The 18,658-nt window shown below is 37.9% G+C and overlaps 1 protein-coding gene and 1 non-coding gene across 8 annotated transcripts in view; both read left to right on the top strand.

The window, feature by feature from the left end:
- Positions 1-18,658, top strand: part of Rab3-GEF (Rab3 GDP-GTP exchange factor) — a 1,186,669-nt gene that overhangs the window by 1,001,728 nt on the left and 166,283 nt on the right. The window lies entirely within an intron of this gene.
- LOC150105955 (U6atac minor spliceosomal RNA) lies at positions 10,203-10,321 on the top strand. The gene has a single exon (XR_016548510.1). It is a non-coding gene; the product is annotated as a U6atac minor spliceosomal RNA (small nuclear RNA).

Raw genomic sequence — 18,658 nt, 5'->3', positions numbered from 1 at the left:
GAATAGTGTGACAGGAAGGATAATAAGCATTGCCTATGTATGACTGTGGTGAGATGAGGCAGAGAGCAAGGATTATGAATGATATGTTGGCTGAAATATGTGAGGAGAGGGGAGCAGTTTGTTAATGTGTGGAATGAGTTTGAAGGATGAAGTAAACTGTATTGGAGTGATGACTGCATTTGAGTGGTTATGGTGTGAGTCACTTGGAGAGAATGCTGTTGGAAGGTAGAGAAGTGAGTAGAGAGAATGAAACAGATCAAGTGGGAAATGATGTGGAAGAGCAGGAGAGATTGAAGAGGTGGTTATGAATGGCATGAGTATAGAAAATAAGAGAATGGGTGTGCAAGAGGAATAGGGAAACGGGGAGCCTCAGGGTGGACGGATACACAGTGTGAGAAAGGTGGATGCTCCAAGAGGATGTGAGAGAATGTGTAGACAGGAAAGGAATGGAATGACCTGGGATCAAGAGGACACAGTTGGAATTGAAGAGAGTTCTAAAATGAATAAGCAGAAAGGGAAATGGTTCCATATGAGCATGGAGAGATCATATCGAATGGGTAGTATCAGGGGAACTAGCTGTAGATCCAGAAATGAGCTGCTGTGTTTGTATACAAATGCTAGATGTATAAGAAACAAGGCAGATGAAATGATTGAACTAGTTGCATCTGTTCACCTAAAGATTGTTGGAATAAGTGAGACATGGTTGGAAGAGGACGACATACTGAGAGGAATAGAGATGGAAGGGTATGATGTGTTTTATGAGGATAGAAGGGGTAAAAGGGGAGGGGGAGTGCTATTGATGACAGAGAAAGAGTTATGTCCATACAAAGTAGAGATGCAAGAGAGAAATAATGCCAGTGATTTTGAGGCAGTATGGTGTGAGATAGATGTGAATGAAATCAAATACTTGGTGGGATGTTGTTATAGACCAGGTAATGTGGATGGTGGTGATAATGAAATGTATGATCAAATTAGCCAAGCAAATAAGAAAAGGGTGATCATTATGGGTGATTTTAATTATGACAATATACACTGGAATGATGAGATAGCAACTGGAAGTAAAGAAAATTAGTTTCTTGAATTTTCGAGGGATAACTAACTCATACAGTATGTAACAGAGGGCACACAAGGATTGAGGATCTTGGATTTGGTCATCTCATCACAGGATGTAATTATAAATGAGGTGTGAAATCATCCACCAATTGGTGAGAGTGACCATGAGATGATTACCTGGGTGGTTGCCAGCAGTGTGAGGACCTCTGTGAGAAAAGGGTATATGTGGAACTACAAGGGGGGTGATTATGAAGAGCTCAAGAGACAGCTTGCGGGTGTAGCATGGAATGAGGAGTTAGCTGTAAAAGAGATCAATGCAGCTTGGGGGATTTTCAAAAACTATCTAGTAGATGTAATGTCTAAATGTATTCCAAAGGTGACAAAGTTAAATAAGGTAGGTGTGAGATGGATGAATAAAGAGATTAAGCATGGGAATACAGAGAAAAATGGCATTATGGAGGAAGAATAACACAAGTATGTAATACAGTATGTAACAGAGGGCACACAAGGATTGAGGATCTTGGATTTGGTCATCTCATCACAGGATGTAATTATAAATGAGGTGTGAAATCATCCACCAATTGGTGAGAGTGACCATGAGATGATTACCTGGGTGGTTGCCAGCAGTGTGAGGACCTCTGTGAGAAAAGGGTATATGTGGAACTACAAGGGGGGTGATTATGAAGAGCTCAAGAGACAGCTTGCGGGTGTAGCATGGAATGAGGAGTTAGCTGTAAAAGAGATCAATGCAGCTTGGGGGATTTTCAAAAACTATCTAGTAGATGTAATGTCTAAATGTATTCCAAAGGTGACAAAGTTAAATAAGGTAGGTGTGAGATGGATGAATAAAGAGATTAAGCATGGGAATACAGAGAAAAATGGCATTATGGAGGAAGAATAACAGAAGTGTAAATAACCAATTTCATGAGGTTTACAAAGACCAGGCAAGGTGGGTGACTTGCTTGGTGAGGGTAGCTAAAGAGAGGTATGAACAGCAGTTAGCTAATGAAGCCAAAAAGAATCCTATGGAGTTCTTTTGATATGCAGCCAGCAAAAGAAAGAATTATGGAATGACATTGATTGGAGAAAATGGTATAAAGACAGCTGTTGCAGAATGTGTGGTGGAGATACTTAATGAGCAGTTCATAAAGGTCTTTCAGTCTTGTGAATGTGACTTCATGGAGAAATTGAGAGCAGTTGATGATGGGGAAGAGAGACTGACTGTAAGTGAGCAAACTCCAAGTGTGAGCAAACTTTATTTGCTTACACTTGGATAAAGGATTAAACGAAATTTATTATAGAGCAAACTAGATGTTAATAAGGCTGTGGGACTAGATAATATACCACCACGTATTCTGAAGGAATGTGCTAAGCAGTTGACGCTGGCCTTGACATATATTTTTAATATGAGTCTTACACTGGATCAAGTTCCTAAGGAGGGCAAGATTGTGCCATTTCATAAAGGAGGTGATAGAACTCAAGCATCAAACTATAGGCCTATCTGTGTGTCAGGTGTTGTAGTTAAGATGTTGGAGAAGCTTGTGAGAACTAGGATCCAGAATTGGGTTGACAACAATGGTATTATCTTTGATGGACAGCATGGATTTCCTAAAGGGAGGTCATATTTTAGTAATCTACTTACTTATTACAATAAGGTGACTGCTTCCCTGGACAGAGGAGAAGGATACACAGTAATATACTTAAATTTCGCAAAGGCTTTTGATAGATTACCACATGATAAGTTGATAGTCAAACTAGAGCAGATGGGGTTCGATATTAGATTGGTGCATTGGATTAGTGACTGGCTGTCTGATAGGTATCAACAAGTTGTGTATGAGGGAGCGATATCCAGGAAAAGGAAAGTCACTAGTGGAGTGTCTCAGGGGTCTGTTTTAGAGCCATTACTGTTTAACTTTTATGTTAATGATATTGGTGAAGATTTGGATGGAGATATTCATTTGTTTGCTGATGATGCAAAGTTGGGAAGAACCATGAAGAGTAGAGAAGATGTTGTGGCCTTACAGGAAGACTTGAATAAATTGTGTGATTGGGCACGTAAATGGGGTTGTGAGTTCAATGTTGCAAAATGTAAGGTTTTAAAATTTGGAAAACCAAAGATGGGATGCAGAATTTATGCTTGGTGAGGATATATTGTTGGAGGTGGAGGAAATAAGAGATCTGGGGCTAATAGTGGATAGGGATCTGAATTTTAGGGTACACATAGCCAAAATTGTGAAGACAACACAAAGGCTTCTGGGAATGATGCAGAGAATGCTGACTTGTAGAAGTAGGGAGTTTCTTGTTCTGTTGTAATAAGGCTTTGATTAGGCCACACATGGACTATTGTGCCCAGATTTGGTCACCTAGTTTTCAGAAGGACGAAGAGATGTTGGAAAGGGTCCAAAGGCGACTGATTAAGGTAGTTTCTAACCTTTGGAATGTCGAGTATGAGGAAAGATTGAGAAGATGTAATTTTAATTTGCAGTCTGGTGGACAGGAGGAAGAGGGGCAATATGATAGAGACCTACAAGTTAGTAAGGGGTTGTTATAGGATCAGTGGTGGAGAAGTTCTACAGAAAAAAGTGGGAGATCGGAGGAGAACCAAAGGTCATCCCTGGAAACTGTATAAAAAAGAGGGTGTGAGTAGGGGAGTGAGAAGCAGGTTTTTTTCGTGCAGAGTTGTTAATGATTGGGATCTGAGAGTGGGATGTCTGCTAGGAGTTTGAGTTTGTTTAAGACACGGTGTGATGAGCTGAGTGTGTGTAATAAAAGGACTTCCCAGGTGAGTCTTTGACTCCATGAACTCTTAGGATAATAATAATAACACAGATATGAGAGTTCTGAGGAAAATTTAGGGAGTGAAAAGATGGCAATAATGGCAGTATCACATGAAAAGTGAAGATGTTAGGAAGGAAGCTGACAGTGTTATCATTTAAGAATATGTGAGCAGAGCTGAAAGGTTAATCAGTTTATGTCTTTACATCACAGTGAATTTTTGCACTTTGATATTCAGTTGTTTGCAGATAATGTGAAGCCTGGAAGGGTTATTAGTAATTGTATTGATGTGGTAGCCCTTCAGAAAGATTTGAATAAGCTGGAAAAATGAATATGGATATCAGTTTAATGTAATTGAACTTGAAGTTTAGGATTCACAGATATGAAGCTGCATATTCTATTGCTGGAACTATACTAGAAGGAGTGGAGGAGGCAAGGGACGATGAATAATAGAGACTTGATGTTTAAGGGATATATTGCAAAGATTTCAGGATGCTGACCAGCAGCAGAGAGAAGAGTTGTGGTTCCTGTATAAAGCCCTGATCAAACCACACATGGATTATTGTGCCCAGATTTGGTCACTGGCAGTAACTTTGAAGAGGGTTCAGAAGCAGATAAAAATGATATGCATACTACAGTATGCATATTGAGGATATGCATACTGTAGCATTTGTCAGATCATGAAGCTCATCAGATCTGAAAGTTACAAATGGAAGAGGTGAGTAAGAGGGTGAGCAATGGCTTTTTTGTGTGGAGGGTGGTTGGACTTTGGAATGCATTGTCTGATAGGGTAGTGAGAGTCCAAACAGTGAATGAATTTAAGGAATGATCTGATAGACTTTGTGTTGTTTTAAGATGGGTCTTCTATGATTAGTCAAATGACTCAATGGAGGTCCTAAATAATAATAATGTTTTAATTTTATGCTGCTACCAAATATCAGAACTAAGATAGCCATATTTGTTTGCATAAATGCCAATTAATTATTTTGGCCACTAGATCATGGTGGTATTTGTAATCATTTTGAGTAATTTTACTGCCATTGATCTGATGTTCTACAGTTTTGCATATTTCTGATCACATAATCTGCATTTACTGTTATTACCAATGTTCTCAATTTTTCCTTTAATTGCATTGATTTGTAACACCTATTTTTTAGTATATTCCTACTCTTGTCAAATTTTTATTCAGTGGCTCACAATTGCTAACTACTTATGGGTTTATTTTTCCATCTCTGAAATAAGTTATTTTACTGTTCCTTCTTATATGTGAATTTATTTCCTGTTGATTTTAAAAGACATTGTGAAATATTTGAAGCACATACTCAGTACTCTCGTCAATATAATTTTTTTAAACCAATTTCTTCTTCTAAACAATAATTTCTCTCACTTGCATTAAATCCTGTCTGCCTGTTCTTTTTTAAGATACAATCAGTCAATATCACTTTGTGGATGCAATGCATGATGCATAGTTATTAATTTTCAAGTTTTACAGTCAAGTTTGTCGAGGTCTTCTTTTGTCCAATTTACTATGGCAGCTGTATATCAGATAACTGCCATAACCAAAGAGTTCATTTCTTGAATTGTGTTCAAACTAGTTTTGTTCTCAGAATATCCCCAACTTTTGATGTGTTCAGTTTCTGCATGTTGTTTAACTCTCAAGTGGAGAATATCACTCTCTTCTAATAATCCTAGAAAGATGGAGTATATTGCAGTGTGTAAGCAGTGATAAAGCTGATTGAGTAGGTGTGGCGGGGACATCATAACCAACATATGGCTTGGATAGGACTGGCTATATGCCTAAAAATGAACTGCTGTGTTTGTTTACAAATGCCAGCAGTATCAGAAACAAAGGGGATGAAATGGTTTCAGTTATTGAGTTTATTCGCTCTCAAATCATTGGAATAAGTGAAACATGGTTGAATGAAGATGATATCATAACGGGAATAGAAATGGAAGGGTACAGTATTTTTCTTGAGTATAGAAACGGAAGAAAGGGGGGGGTGCTGCTGATGATAGCAGGGGAATTAAGTCAACATAAGGTAGACACGAAAAGGGGGAAATAGTGGCAGTGGTTATGAGGCAGTGTGGTGTAACATGGAGGTTGAGAGGAAGATGTATTTAGTTGGATTGCTATAGGCCTGGGAATGTGGAAGGTGGTGAAGAAGAAATGTATAAACAACTTGGATTAGTGAACAAGGGGAGGGTAATTATTATGGTGATTTTAATTATGGTGGTATAGATTGGAATGAAGAGATAGCATTTGGGAATAAGGAAAATGAATTTTGCGAGTTCTTGAGAGATAACTATCTGAGGCAGCACGTAAAGAAAGGCATGCAAGGATCAAGAGTTCTGGATCTCATCATTTCATCAGAGGATATAATTGTCAGAGGGGTTTCACATTTTCCTCCAGTTGGTGAACATTATCATGAAGTAATCACCTGTGTTGTGGCTAGTCATATGCAGACTTTTGTGAGGAAAGGATATATGTGGAATTATAAGGCTGGTGATTATTACAAACTTAGGAGACAGCTTGGAGCTATAACATGGAACAAGGAGTTGAGTGGCAAGGAAATAAATGCTGCATGGGAACTCACGAAGAAATATATAACAGCATCAATGTATGAATGTATTCCGAAGGCCAAAAGGCTAAATAAGGTAGGTGTAAAATGGATGAATGTGGAGCTTAAACATGAAATCTGAAAAAAGAAAGTACTTTGGAGATACCAGATGAATAATGATAATAATCACTCACATGAAGAGTATAAAGAACTAGCTAGGAGAGTGACTCATTTAGTAAGGAAAACAAAAGTAGAGTATGAGCAGAAATTGGCAAATCAGGCAAAATGAAAACTCAAGAGAGTTTTTTAGATATGTGGCAAGTAGAAGGAAGAATGATCATGGTAAGATGAAGTTAAGGGATGAAAGTGGTACAATGGCAACTGCCGCAGAATATATTGTTGAGGTATTCGGTGATCAATTTATAAGGGTGTTTCTTCCTGATCAGGGTGGAATCATGAGGAACTTAAGTGTAAAGGACATAGGAGAGGATGGCTTAATTGTCAGTGAGCAGGAAGTATTTGAGAAAATAAATGAACTTTATGTCAATAAGGTGATAGGATTTGATGACATCACCACGCATCTTAAGGGAATGTTCCAGGAAATTGGCAGTAGCATTGTCATGCCTGTTTAATAAGAGTCTTACAACAGCACAGGTTCCAAGGGAGCAGAAGGAGGGTAAAATTATTTCATTGCATAAAGGTGGTGATAAGGCTGTAGCTTAAAATTATAGGCCAGTCTGTGTATCTGGAGTTATGGTGAAGGTCCTGGAGAGATTGGTAAAAAGTAGGATACGGAAATGGGTTGATAACAGCAGTATTCTCTGTGGTTATCAGCATGGGTTTGTTAAGGGGAGATCATATTTCACGAACTTACTTTTGTACTATAACAAGGTGACAAATACCTTGGACAGGGAAGATGCATATACAGTGGTGTACTTAGATTTTGTAAAGGCTTTTGATAGACTGCCACATGACATGCTCTTAAATAAATTGAAACAAATGAGATTTGATAACAGACTTCTGTGTTGGATCAGTGACTGGCTGTCAGATAAGTATCAGAAAGTTGTATATGGGGATGCAGTATCCTGAAAGAGAAAGGTCACCAGCGGTGTGCCGCAGGGGTCAGTTTTGGTGCCATTGTTGTTCAATTTGTATGTTAATGATATTGGGTTGGGTTTAACTAGTGATATCCAGCTGTTTGCAGATGATCCAAAACTGGGGAGAGCAATACACAGTCAAGCAGATGTTAATACCTTACAAGAGGACTTAAATAGATTGCATGAATGGGCAAGTAAGTGGAACTGTCAGTTCAATGTTGCCAAGTGTAAGGTTTTGAGATTTGGTAAGCAAAGTATGCATGGGATACAAAGTATACACTTGGTGGGTTAACTTTAATGGAAGTAGCAGAGATGAGAGAGATCTAGGAGTGATGGTGGACAAGGACCTGAAATTCAGGGGTCCACATTGCACAAGTTGTGAAGACATCACATCGGATAATGGCAATGATTCAGAGGACCCTGACATACAGAAATAGAGAGGTTGTGATTCCATTGTATAAGGCCTTGATCAGGCCTCATATGGATTATTTGTGCACAGATTTGGTCACTGGATTTTCATGGTGATGAGAAAAAATCTTTTTATAAGGTAATAAAGAGATTTATGTTGGAAAGAGTCCAGAGAAGATTCACAAAGGTATTCCGTTGTCTTTGGAATGTGGAGTATGAGAACAGATTCAGAGAATGTAAGTTGCAAAGTCTCATGAATAGGAGGAAGAAGTGTGTGTGGGGGGGGAGGATTGATTGAGACATATAAGCTGGTGAGGGGTTGTTATCGGGTTGAAATGGAAGAGATTTTTCATAGAATGGGAGAGGGGAGTAGAAAAAGAGGCCATTGCTGAAAACTGTATAAGGAGGGCGTGAACAGAGGAGTGAGGAGCAGGTTCTTTGCATGGAGGGTGGTTGGTGAGTGGAATGCATTGCCTGAGTGTGTTGTGGATGTAGACACATTGAATCAGTTTAAGACGCGGTTGGATGAGCATTGTATACAATAGTGTGTACCTTTCATGACGAATCTCTGACTCCAAGGAGGTCAAATGTTAATAATAATAATAATTTACTGTTTGTTGATACTGATTTTTTACATTTGTTTGGTTAAAGCTAAAATTCTAGTGTCATTAATTTTTCTTCATGTAATAGATTAAATGCCACATTTATCCCAACAAATTTATTTTGATCTTCTGACTGAAAATACAAAATTGAAATTGCTTTTTAACATTTCTTCTAGTCAAAACTAAAATTGCTAGTGTCATTAACTTTTATTCTTGTTTAAGAAATTAAACTGTATTATCCCAACCAAATTCCATTTTAATGTTCTCAGTGAAAATACAGACAGCGTTCAGTAATGGGTGTGTTTGCTGTGTCGATTTCCTATATAATTTCAAGTCATCCATATACATCAGATTGGAAATTTTAATATTATTTTAAGAAATTGCATATTCGAGTTATGTTTTTTTTAGAATAATAGACGAAGGTATCAACGAAATGTCGAAGAGTAATGGTGACTAGGAATTACCTTGGAAAATTTTGCGTCTAGTGCTAACATCCCCGAAGTGTTCATTATTGACTATTAAAGTAATTTTCCATGAGTTTATAGCAGTGGCCAGAAATGAACATGTTTTTATTAATTTAGAATATCATTAATGATTTTAAGATCTGATGATGTGAGAGAGAGAGAGAAATGATTTCTTAGTTTATCCATGCCATATTTCATTATTTACCCTTTTGAATTTTTAAGGATCACTTTCTCAATAAGGAGATTTTTTTTTTTTATTATTATTCCGCTGGCATTTTTCAAATTGCCACTTTGTTCAGTCTGATAAATTTGATTAGTTGATAAGTAATAGAATTTGGTATTCACTATGATTGCAGTAAACATCTTAAATATAGTTGGCAGGCATGTTATTCGACAATAGCTACTAAGATTTGCACCCCTATCCTTGTCATTCATGAACTCCCAGATATCATCCAACCTTCAATTGAGTCTGATTACAACAAATAATTGTTATGCTATTTAACTATATAGACTAGTGAGAGTTTTAACCAAAATCCATGTAATATGTCTTTGCCAGGTTGTGCTGCATTTTTCAATTTTCTAGCTTGTGCAACTGACCATTTCTTTAGTAATAATATTTTGCATTTGTTAATCTGTGTGGCAGTTTGTTAGTTCGCAGATTGATTTACAAATTTCATTGCCTTACAATATTTTCTTGTAGAGACTGGAAGAATTGAGATTAGTTCAGATGAAATTGAATGTTTTACACAGACTGGTTGATTCTTGCTTCATATCTTTTAGTTTTCTGTGCAGTCACAAGATTTTTTTTTTGCTTTATCTCTTCACTAACTTAAGTAATGGTTTTGTTTTGCTGGTCAAATTATATGTACCATATATGAACTTCTTTTTAATGCTTTATTTTTTCAGCTGCTCTTCTTTAAGATTTTTTAAGTTGCTAGGATTACCACAGGCTTTTCACATATCAGTCCAGTGGATTTTTCACAGTGCAGATTGCTTCATTTTTAGCATGACAACAAAAATTAAAAAATGAAAGATATTTTTATTGTTTATGTTAGGCCATTCAATTTAATTATTTTAATTATCTAATTTTATTATTTTTTTATTGTATTTCAACTTTCTTAAGATAATTTAATTTTAGTTTTATTTGTAATTTCATCTTAGTTTATAACAACTAATATGGTAGCATTCCATATGGGCGGTTATAAACTTTTTTTGTTCTAGCTTCATCATGTGACATGATGTCACATGTTCTATGAAAGGAGAGAAGGTTAGCACTCCCATTGATAAGGATGGACTGGTCTCTGGGCCTGATACATATATGGTTAAGGCACTGCTGCTTACTTTGTGGCACTTAACCAATTTTTAAGTCCCACGTAGTCTAGTGGCTGGATACCTGGCATTCACCCAGGAGGTCTGGGTTCAATTCCAGGCACAGGAAATACTACATCATTTTGTTCTTTTGTTGAATTTTTAGCATGCAGAGTTATGAGATTCTGGAAGCTGTAAAAATAACATAATTGGCTATAATTCATTATCAGCCCACGATATTTAAATATAGAAGTTCAATGTTTTTGTGAGCCTCTGTAGCTCAGTCGGTATAGAAGCCCTTTGGTCAGAAAGACCTGGTTTTGATTCCCGTCGATAATGTGAGGAACTGTAATCTGGTCTCTTTTGACTAAAGGTGAGTTAGCTGGTCTCATACAGAGATAGAGAGTTTTTCTTGAGAGCCTGCATAGCTCAGTGGAAGTGGCATTTGCACTCAACAGTGCTTGACTGCACAAATGAAGACTTGGGTTCAAATCTCGTCGCCAACTAAAGGATCATTCTTTTTACCAGCCTGGTTGGCCGGGTGGTTAGCATATCCACTCTTCAGCCAAAGGGCTGCAGGTTTGAATCCCGCCATGGGCATGAATGTTTGTGATTGTCTGTGAAAATACTAGTGGTGGTGGGCAGTAGATGGCGTTGCTGTAAATGATGATGGTAGTTGTGGTTCATTGTAATTGGTGGTTGAGTGATGGAGACAGAGAGCTGTAGTGTAGGTGCCCTCCTTGATGAGTCTTTGGACTCCCTGGAGGTGTCACATAATAATAATAATAAATGTGATCATGCTTGTGGACTTATGATGGTCTGTTAGTTTCAAGGCAAAATATTTGCAATAGTAAAATTATTATTATTTTCTTGTGAATAAGTGTTTCTGATAATTGCTAATATATCACAAGTGCCATTAAAAACTTATCTTTGTCATTCCTATAAAATTCTGTTGTTTATTATTTTAACGGTATAATAGAACACAGAAACTAAGTAAATAATTAATTTATTGACTTGATGCTGATATTTCGCTGGTATTATAACCAGCATCTTCAGAGCACAAAAACACTGTTTGTCACAATACGCGAGACTAAAACAACATGGTGTACTTAACCCAAATTGTAGCAGCAGCACAAAGACTAGAGTCCTGATTTTGGCGCCCTCTATCTGAAAAAAAAAAAAAAAAAAAAAAAAAAAAAAAACACTATCATATATTACTATATTACTAGAGTCCTAGAAAAGTGTTAGTTTTTTCTTAATATGACTGTCTCCCAGATCTTCGGCAAGTTAATACAGCCATATTTGTTGAGATTTGGAGTGTGTTTTAGGGCTTCTGTCGCCTCTAAGAACAATCTCTCTGATTTATATGGGTTTCTGTGTAGTACTTTTGTGTTTTTCCAGTTGATCCTGTGTGCAGGGGTATCCAGAGCATGGTCTGCTAGGCCCGACTTCCCATAATGATATTTTCGGACGTATCGTTTATGTTCGCTGATGCGGATGTTCACAGTTCTTCCTGTTTGACCGTAGTAGGCTTGATTGCATGAGCAGGGTACTTGGTAGACTCCTGGATGTGATAAAGGAGGAATGCTGTCCTTGGGTGAGCGGATGAGGGTGGCTAATTTGCTACATGGTCTGAATGTGGTGCGTAGTTTATGTTTATTGAGGATTCTTGAGATCTTTTCGGATGTGCCTTTAATGTAGGGGATGGTGACTGTTTTGTTGTAGTTCTCTGTGGTAGATGGTGGGAGGGGTTTCTTAGGAGTGTTTAGTATTTTGTATATTTTTTCTGGATTGTAGCCGTTGGCCAAGAAGGTGTGGCGTAAGTGAGTCAGTTCAGCAGTCAGGGCCTTGTCATTTGAACAGATTGCTCTCGCTCTATGGGTTAGCGTTTTTAATATGCCATATTGTTGAGAAGGATGATGGTGTGATTGTTTGTGTAAGTATCTGCCTGTATGTGTGGGTTTTCTGAAAACTGAAAATGATAAGGAACCATCCGGGAGACGTGTGATGAGTGTATCCAGGAAGGGCAGACAGTTGTGGGCTTCCAGTTCCATAGTAAAGTGGATTTTTGGATGTTGGCTATTTAAATGTGCTAAGAATGTTTTCAATGTCTCAGGGCCATGTGGCCAAATAGCAAGCACATCATCAACATAGCGTAGCCAAAGTGTTGGTTTGAGAGTGGCTGTATTGATTGCTTGTTTTTCCAGGTGTTCTATGTAAAAGTTGGCTGGGGGGGAGAAAGGGGGGAGCCCATGGCTGTCCCATCAATTTGTTTGTATATTTTCCCTTTCCATGTGAAATATCCTGCATGTATTGTGAATTTGAATAGTTCAAATATATCAGGGGGGAAGTGTGACTTCAGTAGATTGAGGGTTTCTATTAGTGGTACATTTGTGAATAGTGAAGTGATGTCAAAGCTTACTATTAAGTCTGAGCTTTTTAGTGTGAGGTGTTGTAAGATGCTTTTTAGGTGTGCTGAATTTTTGATAAAGGAGGGAGAATTGTTAGTGAGAGTGGCTAGTAGCTTTGCTAAATGTCTAGCCAGTTTGTATGTGGGACTATTTATACTGTCCACAATTGGGCGTAGGGGTGTGCCTGGTTTGTGAATTTTTGGTGATCCATAGATCCTCGGTGTTTTAACATGGAAAGGTTTGAGTTTGTTAACCGTGTCTTTGGGCCAGGAAGTGACTTTTTTTAATAATTTTCGTGCCTTATTCTTTTGTGTGTTGGTAGGATTGCGATCTATAATTTTGTATGTTGACTGATCTTGTAATAGTGTGTGCATTTTGTTTTCATATTCAGTTGTGTCCATCACCACGGTTGCATTTCCTTTGTCTGCTTTTGTTATGGTAATCTGGCTGTTGTTGTGTAGCTCTTTTATTGCAATGAATTCCTTATGTGGGATATTATTTTTTGGAGGCTTGGACTTGATTAGGATGTTGGCCACATCTAAACGTATGTTGTTAGCTATTGTTGGAGGCAGGTCGTAAATGCCTCGTTCGATGGACGCCATTATTTCGGCTTTTGGAACTTGCTTGGGAGTTATGGCAAAGTTGTGCCCTCGACTTAAAGCAGTCGTGGCTTCTTTGCTTAAGGTGAGTGACGATAGATTCACGACGACGAGGTCTTGTTGTAATTGTGGTCGTTGTATGGTGTTCCGTTGTTGTAGATTTTCGAACTTCTTTTGGTGCCGGTTTTTGACTCTGTCGAATTCTTTTTTTGCCGTTGCGTCGGTGATGTTCTCTAAGATCTGCCAAAGTTCCGTATTTAGAATATTATGTAGTGATTCTCGTAATTCGCTGATGGTTGTATTTGCTTGTGCTAATTCCCGACGAGTGGTGTTAATTTGTTCGCGTAAAAGCGCTACACTCGCTCGTTTATAGATGCGTTGGGCTTTGGCCGAGTGGAACTTGTTTTTGATTTTTAAAACAGTTCGGTATTAATTTGGTGTCTCGGCACCTCTTTAAGAAGGCTAACCTGTTTAGTTGCCGCGCTAATTTCAACTTCCACTTACCATATCGTCGTGTCTTCTGCCACAGAGAACTACAACAAAACAGTCACCATCCCCTACATTAAAGGCACATCCGAAAAGATCTCAAGAATCCTCAATAAACATAAACTACGCACCACATTCAGACCATGTAGCAAATTAGCCACCCTCATCCGCTCACCCAAGGACAGCATTCCTCCTTTATCACATCCAGGAGTCTACCAAGTACCCTGCTCATGCAATCAAGCCTACTACGGTCAAACAGGAAGAACTGTGAACATCCGCATCAGCGAACATAAACGATACGTCCGAAAATATCATTATGGGAAGTCGGGCCTAGCAGACCATGCTCTGGATACCCCTGCACACAGGATCAACTGGAAAAACACAAAAGTACTACACAGAAACCCATATAAATCAGAGAGATTGTTCTTAGAGGCGACAGAAGCCCTAAAACACACTCCAAATCTCAACAAATATGGCTGTATTAACTTGCCGAAGATCTGGGAGACAGTCATATTAAGAAAAAACTAACACTTTTCTAGGACTCTAGTAATATATGATAGTGTTTTTTTTTTTTTTTTTTTTTTTTTTTCAGATAGAGGGCGCCAAAATCAGGACTCTAGTCTTTGTGCTGCTGCTACAATTTGGGTTAAGTACACCATGTTGTTTTAGTCTCGCGTATTGTGACAAACAGTGTTTTTGTGCTCTGAAGATGCTGGTTATAATACCAGCGAAATATCAGCATCAAGTCAATAAATTAATTATTTACTTAGTTTCTGTGTTCTATTATACCGTTAAAATAATAAACAACATGTTCGACGAACACATAAGTCTGTCCACACGTTTAAGGATTCCTATAAAATTCGTTTAATAACTTATGTTTCTATTATTTCCACCCCCCTCCATTTTTTTTCCTATGAACTAGTCTTCTTAAACAACTCACCTTCAATCCTCATAGGGAACAGCCCTGCCACAATCTTAGTCAGTCATCCTCTCCACCATCCCCAAGGAATCCCGATGTCCTTATTCTTTATTAAAGTTATAAAGAGAAATAATAACGACCTTATCCCTGCTTGTCAGTTTTCTCAAAACAGGCAAACCAGTTCATGACCACATATATCTACAGACATAGAACACTTTGGGAAATGACTGTATCTTGCACTGGCAACTTCTGACCAATACTCATCTCAGATACAAAAGCCAATAATAGTATCTTGTCCATGACTTATTTTTCACGGTATTAACAACACTACAAACACTTTTAACAACAAAGATGTTTTATTAACGCTTATATTTCGCTGATTTTCAACTCAGCATCATCAGAGCACAACAAACATGTAAACGCGACAGTGAGTGAGTGAAACAATATAATTGTAAAAGACAAAAGATCTAAAGTCCTATTTTTTGGCGCCCTCTAACAAAAAAAAAAAAAAAAAAAAAAAAACGCAGTTATCCAGGAGTTTTTCTTAGGATAACCGTCTCGGTTATCCTAATTAATTTGACAAATTTTTGGCAAATTAATGCAACCGTATTTGTTAAGGTTGGGAGAATTCTTCAAAGCCATTGCTGACTCAAAAAATAATCTTTCAGATCTATAACGACTCCTAAATAGCACATTCGTTTTCCTCCATCTAATCCTGTGTGAAGGAGTGTCCAAAGCATGGTCTGCCAGTCCCAACTTGCCATAGTAATAGTAGCGAATGTATCTTTCATATTCTTCCAGGCGGATGTTCACTGATCTTCCTGTTTGCCCATAATAGGCCAAGTCACAGTCACACAGAACTTCATACACTCCTGGGTGCGCTAAAGGGTGAAGTTTATCCTTAGGCGAGGGGATCAGAGTTGCCAGCTTGATATGAGGTTTGAAAGTGGTGCGAAGGCCATGTTTCAACAATACTTTGGCTATCTTTACTGATGTACCTCTGATATAGGGAATAGAAATATTAGATTGATGATTCTGCACGGAGAAGATATTGTTTACAAAGCGTGATGGTTCGGTAAGTCGAAACTGAAATTGTCCAGAAAATTGAACAGGTTAGCCTTCGTTAAACGATGCCACAACAACGATATAATTCCATCTTTTCTGAAATTCAAAGAAAAGTTGCAATCGACAAAGGCACATCGTATTTATCGACGGGCGAGTTTAGCGCTTCTTCGAGAACAAATCGCCGCTACTCGCATAGAACTTAGTAAGCTAAACAGCTCTATCACAGCTCTACAACAAGAACTAATAAACATGTTAAATCCTGAAATATGGACTGTCCTACAGCACATCTCCGAAGTTGCAGCAAAAAAAAATTCACAAAAGTAAAAAGCAAACACCTAAAGAAATTTGAACTCCTACAACAGCGCCAACATATGAAGTCCCAACCGCAACTTCGACGAGACCATGTGGTCGTAAACCTATCGTCGGAAACACTCACTGAAGAAGCCAAGAATGCTCTCAGTCTAGGACATAACTTTGCCTTCACGCCCAAACAAATTCCTGAACTTGAAATTATGATGAAAGTAGAACGGGGTATCCATGATCTTCCGCCAGCAATGGCTAATAACGTGCGACTAGATATAGCAAGTATTATAAACAAAGGCTAAGCCTCCAAAAAGCAATATGCCACGTAAGCAAATAACTGCTCTAAAAAAGTTATATAATAATAAAAATATTATTATTACAAAAGCCGATAAAGGAAATGCAACAGTTATCATGAATACAGATGAGTATAACAGAAAAATGCAAGATCTCATATGTGACAGTTCCACATATCAAATTATACATCGAGACCCTACGATGTCTCAAAAGAAAAAAGTCCGAAAATTACTGAAAAAAGTGACATCATGGCCCAAAGAAATCGTCAGGAAAATAAAACCAATTCATGTTAAAGCACCCCGTATTTATGGATTACCAAAGATCCACAAAACTAATATTCCCTTTCGCCCTATAGTGGAGATAGCATAGATAGTCCCACATATAAACTGGCCTGGCATTTAGCCAAGTCGCTTGCCCCCTTACTGGCCACTCCTCTACTTTTGTAAAAAAATTCAATCCATTTCAAAACACTACTTAAAAAATCTAATCCTAAAAGAATCAGACATAATGGTTAGTTTCGATGTCACCTCCTTATTTACCAATGTACCACTTATAGACACTCTTGAATTAATCAAGTCTAAATTTCCACCAGATATTTTTGAATTATTTCAATTTACCATGAATGCAGGTTACTTTACATGGGGGAGGAAATTCTACAAACAGATTAATGGTACTGCTATGGGTTCCCCCCTCTCTCCCCCATTAGCAAATTTTTACATGGAACACTTTGAAAACAAAGTACTTACCACAGCTACATACAAGCCACAAGTGTGGTTACGCTATGTAGATGATGTGTTTGCCATCTGGCCCCATGGACAAGACACTTTGGATGCTTTTTTCACCTACCTAAACAGCCAACACCCCAAAATTCACTTCACAGTAGAAAAAGAATCAAATAACAATTTACCATTTCTTGACACATTAGTCACCCGCCTTTCAGATGGATCACTATCTTTTTCTATTTATAGAAAGCCTACACACACAGGAAGATACCTACATAAACAATCACATCATCATCCAGTCCAACAGTATGGCATTTTAAAAACACTTACACACAGAGCCAGAGCCATTTGTTCCAACGATACAGCTCTGACCACTGAACTCCAATACCTGCGTCATACGTTCTTAGCCAACGGCTACAATCCCTAAAAAATAGATAAAATACTACATAGGCCCATTACTCTGCCTTCCCCTAATACACAAGAATACAACATGACCATTTCTATTCCCTATATCAGAGGTACATCGGAAAAGATAGCCAAAGTATTGTTGAAACATGGCCTTCGCACCTTCAAACCTCATGTCAAGCTGGCAACTCTGATCCTCTCGCCTAAGGATAAACTTCACCCTTTAGCACACCCAGGAGTGTATGAAGTTCCGTGTGACTGTGACTTGGCCTATTATGGGCAAGCAGGAAGATCAGTGAACATTCGCCTGGAAGAACATGAAAGATACATTCGCTACTATTACTATGGCAAGTCGGGACTGGCAGACCACGCTTTGGACACTCCTTCACACAGGATTAGATGGAGGAAAACGAATGTGCTATTTAGGAGTCGTTATAGATCTTAAAGATTATTTTTTGAGTCAGCAATGGCTTTGAAGAATTCTCCCAACCTTAACAAATATGGTTGCATTAATTTGACACTTTTAACAACAACACTTTTAACAACAACATCTTTGTTGTTAAAAGTGTTGTTAATACCGTGAAAAATAAGTCATGAATAACCATCAACACCTAAGCTTATCTGTTAGATTAAATAGTATCTTGGATACCCCATACATTAAAAACAATTTTGTGTTCAACATCCAAATAACCTGATGAGCTGTTTTGGCCACCTTTGCAATATATCCTAAACATCAATTTCCAGTTCACAGAAAATTCATCACTGGGGGGAAAATTCATCACAGAGACTGTTCATTTTGGGCAAATTCATCATGAGAAAATTCATCGTGTGAAAAATTAATCACAGGAAGCTTCATCAAGTAAAAAATATATTGCGAGAAAATTTGAAATCCTATTGTGATGATATTATCCCACCGTGGGCATGGATGTTTGTGATTGTCTGTGGAAGTAGTAGTGGTGGTGGTGGTGGTCGGCTGTAGATGGTGTAGTTGCAGTCAGTGGAATGAGTAGTGGAGACAGAGTTGTAGAGCAGGTGCCCTCCCTTGATGAGTCTTTGGATTCCCTGGAGGTGTCGAATAATAATAATAATAATATTCATATATGAAAATCAAATTCAAAACAATAAATATTTTATGTATTATTTATTTAATTCGATTTTATTTAGCTTTCTGAAATTATTCAAATTACGT

This window comes from Typopeltis vanoorti, chromosome 6 (genome assembly GCF_054136105.1).
Source record: "Typopeltis vanoorti isolate ZY-2024b chromosome 6, IOZ_Tvanoo_1.0, whole genome shotgun sequence".
Classification (NCBI taxonomy): Eukaryota; Metazoa; Arthropoda; class Arachnida; order Uropygi; family Thelyphonidae; genus Typopeltis; species Typopeltis vanoorti.
Note: the sequence above shows the minus strand (reverse complement) of the source record. Positions and strands in the feature narration are given on the sequence as shown.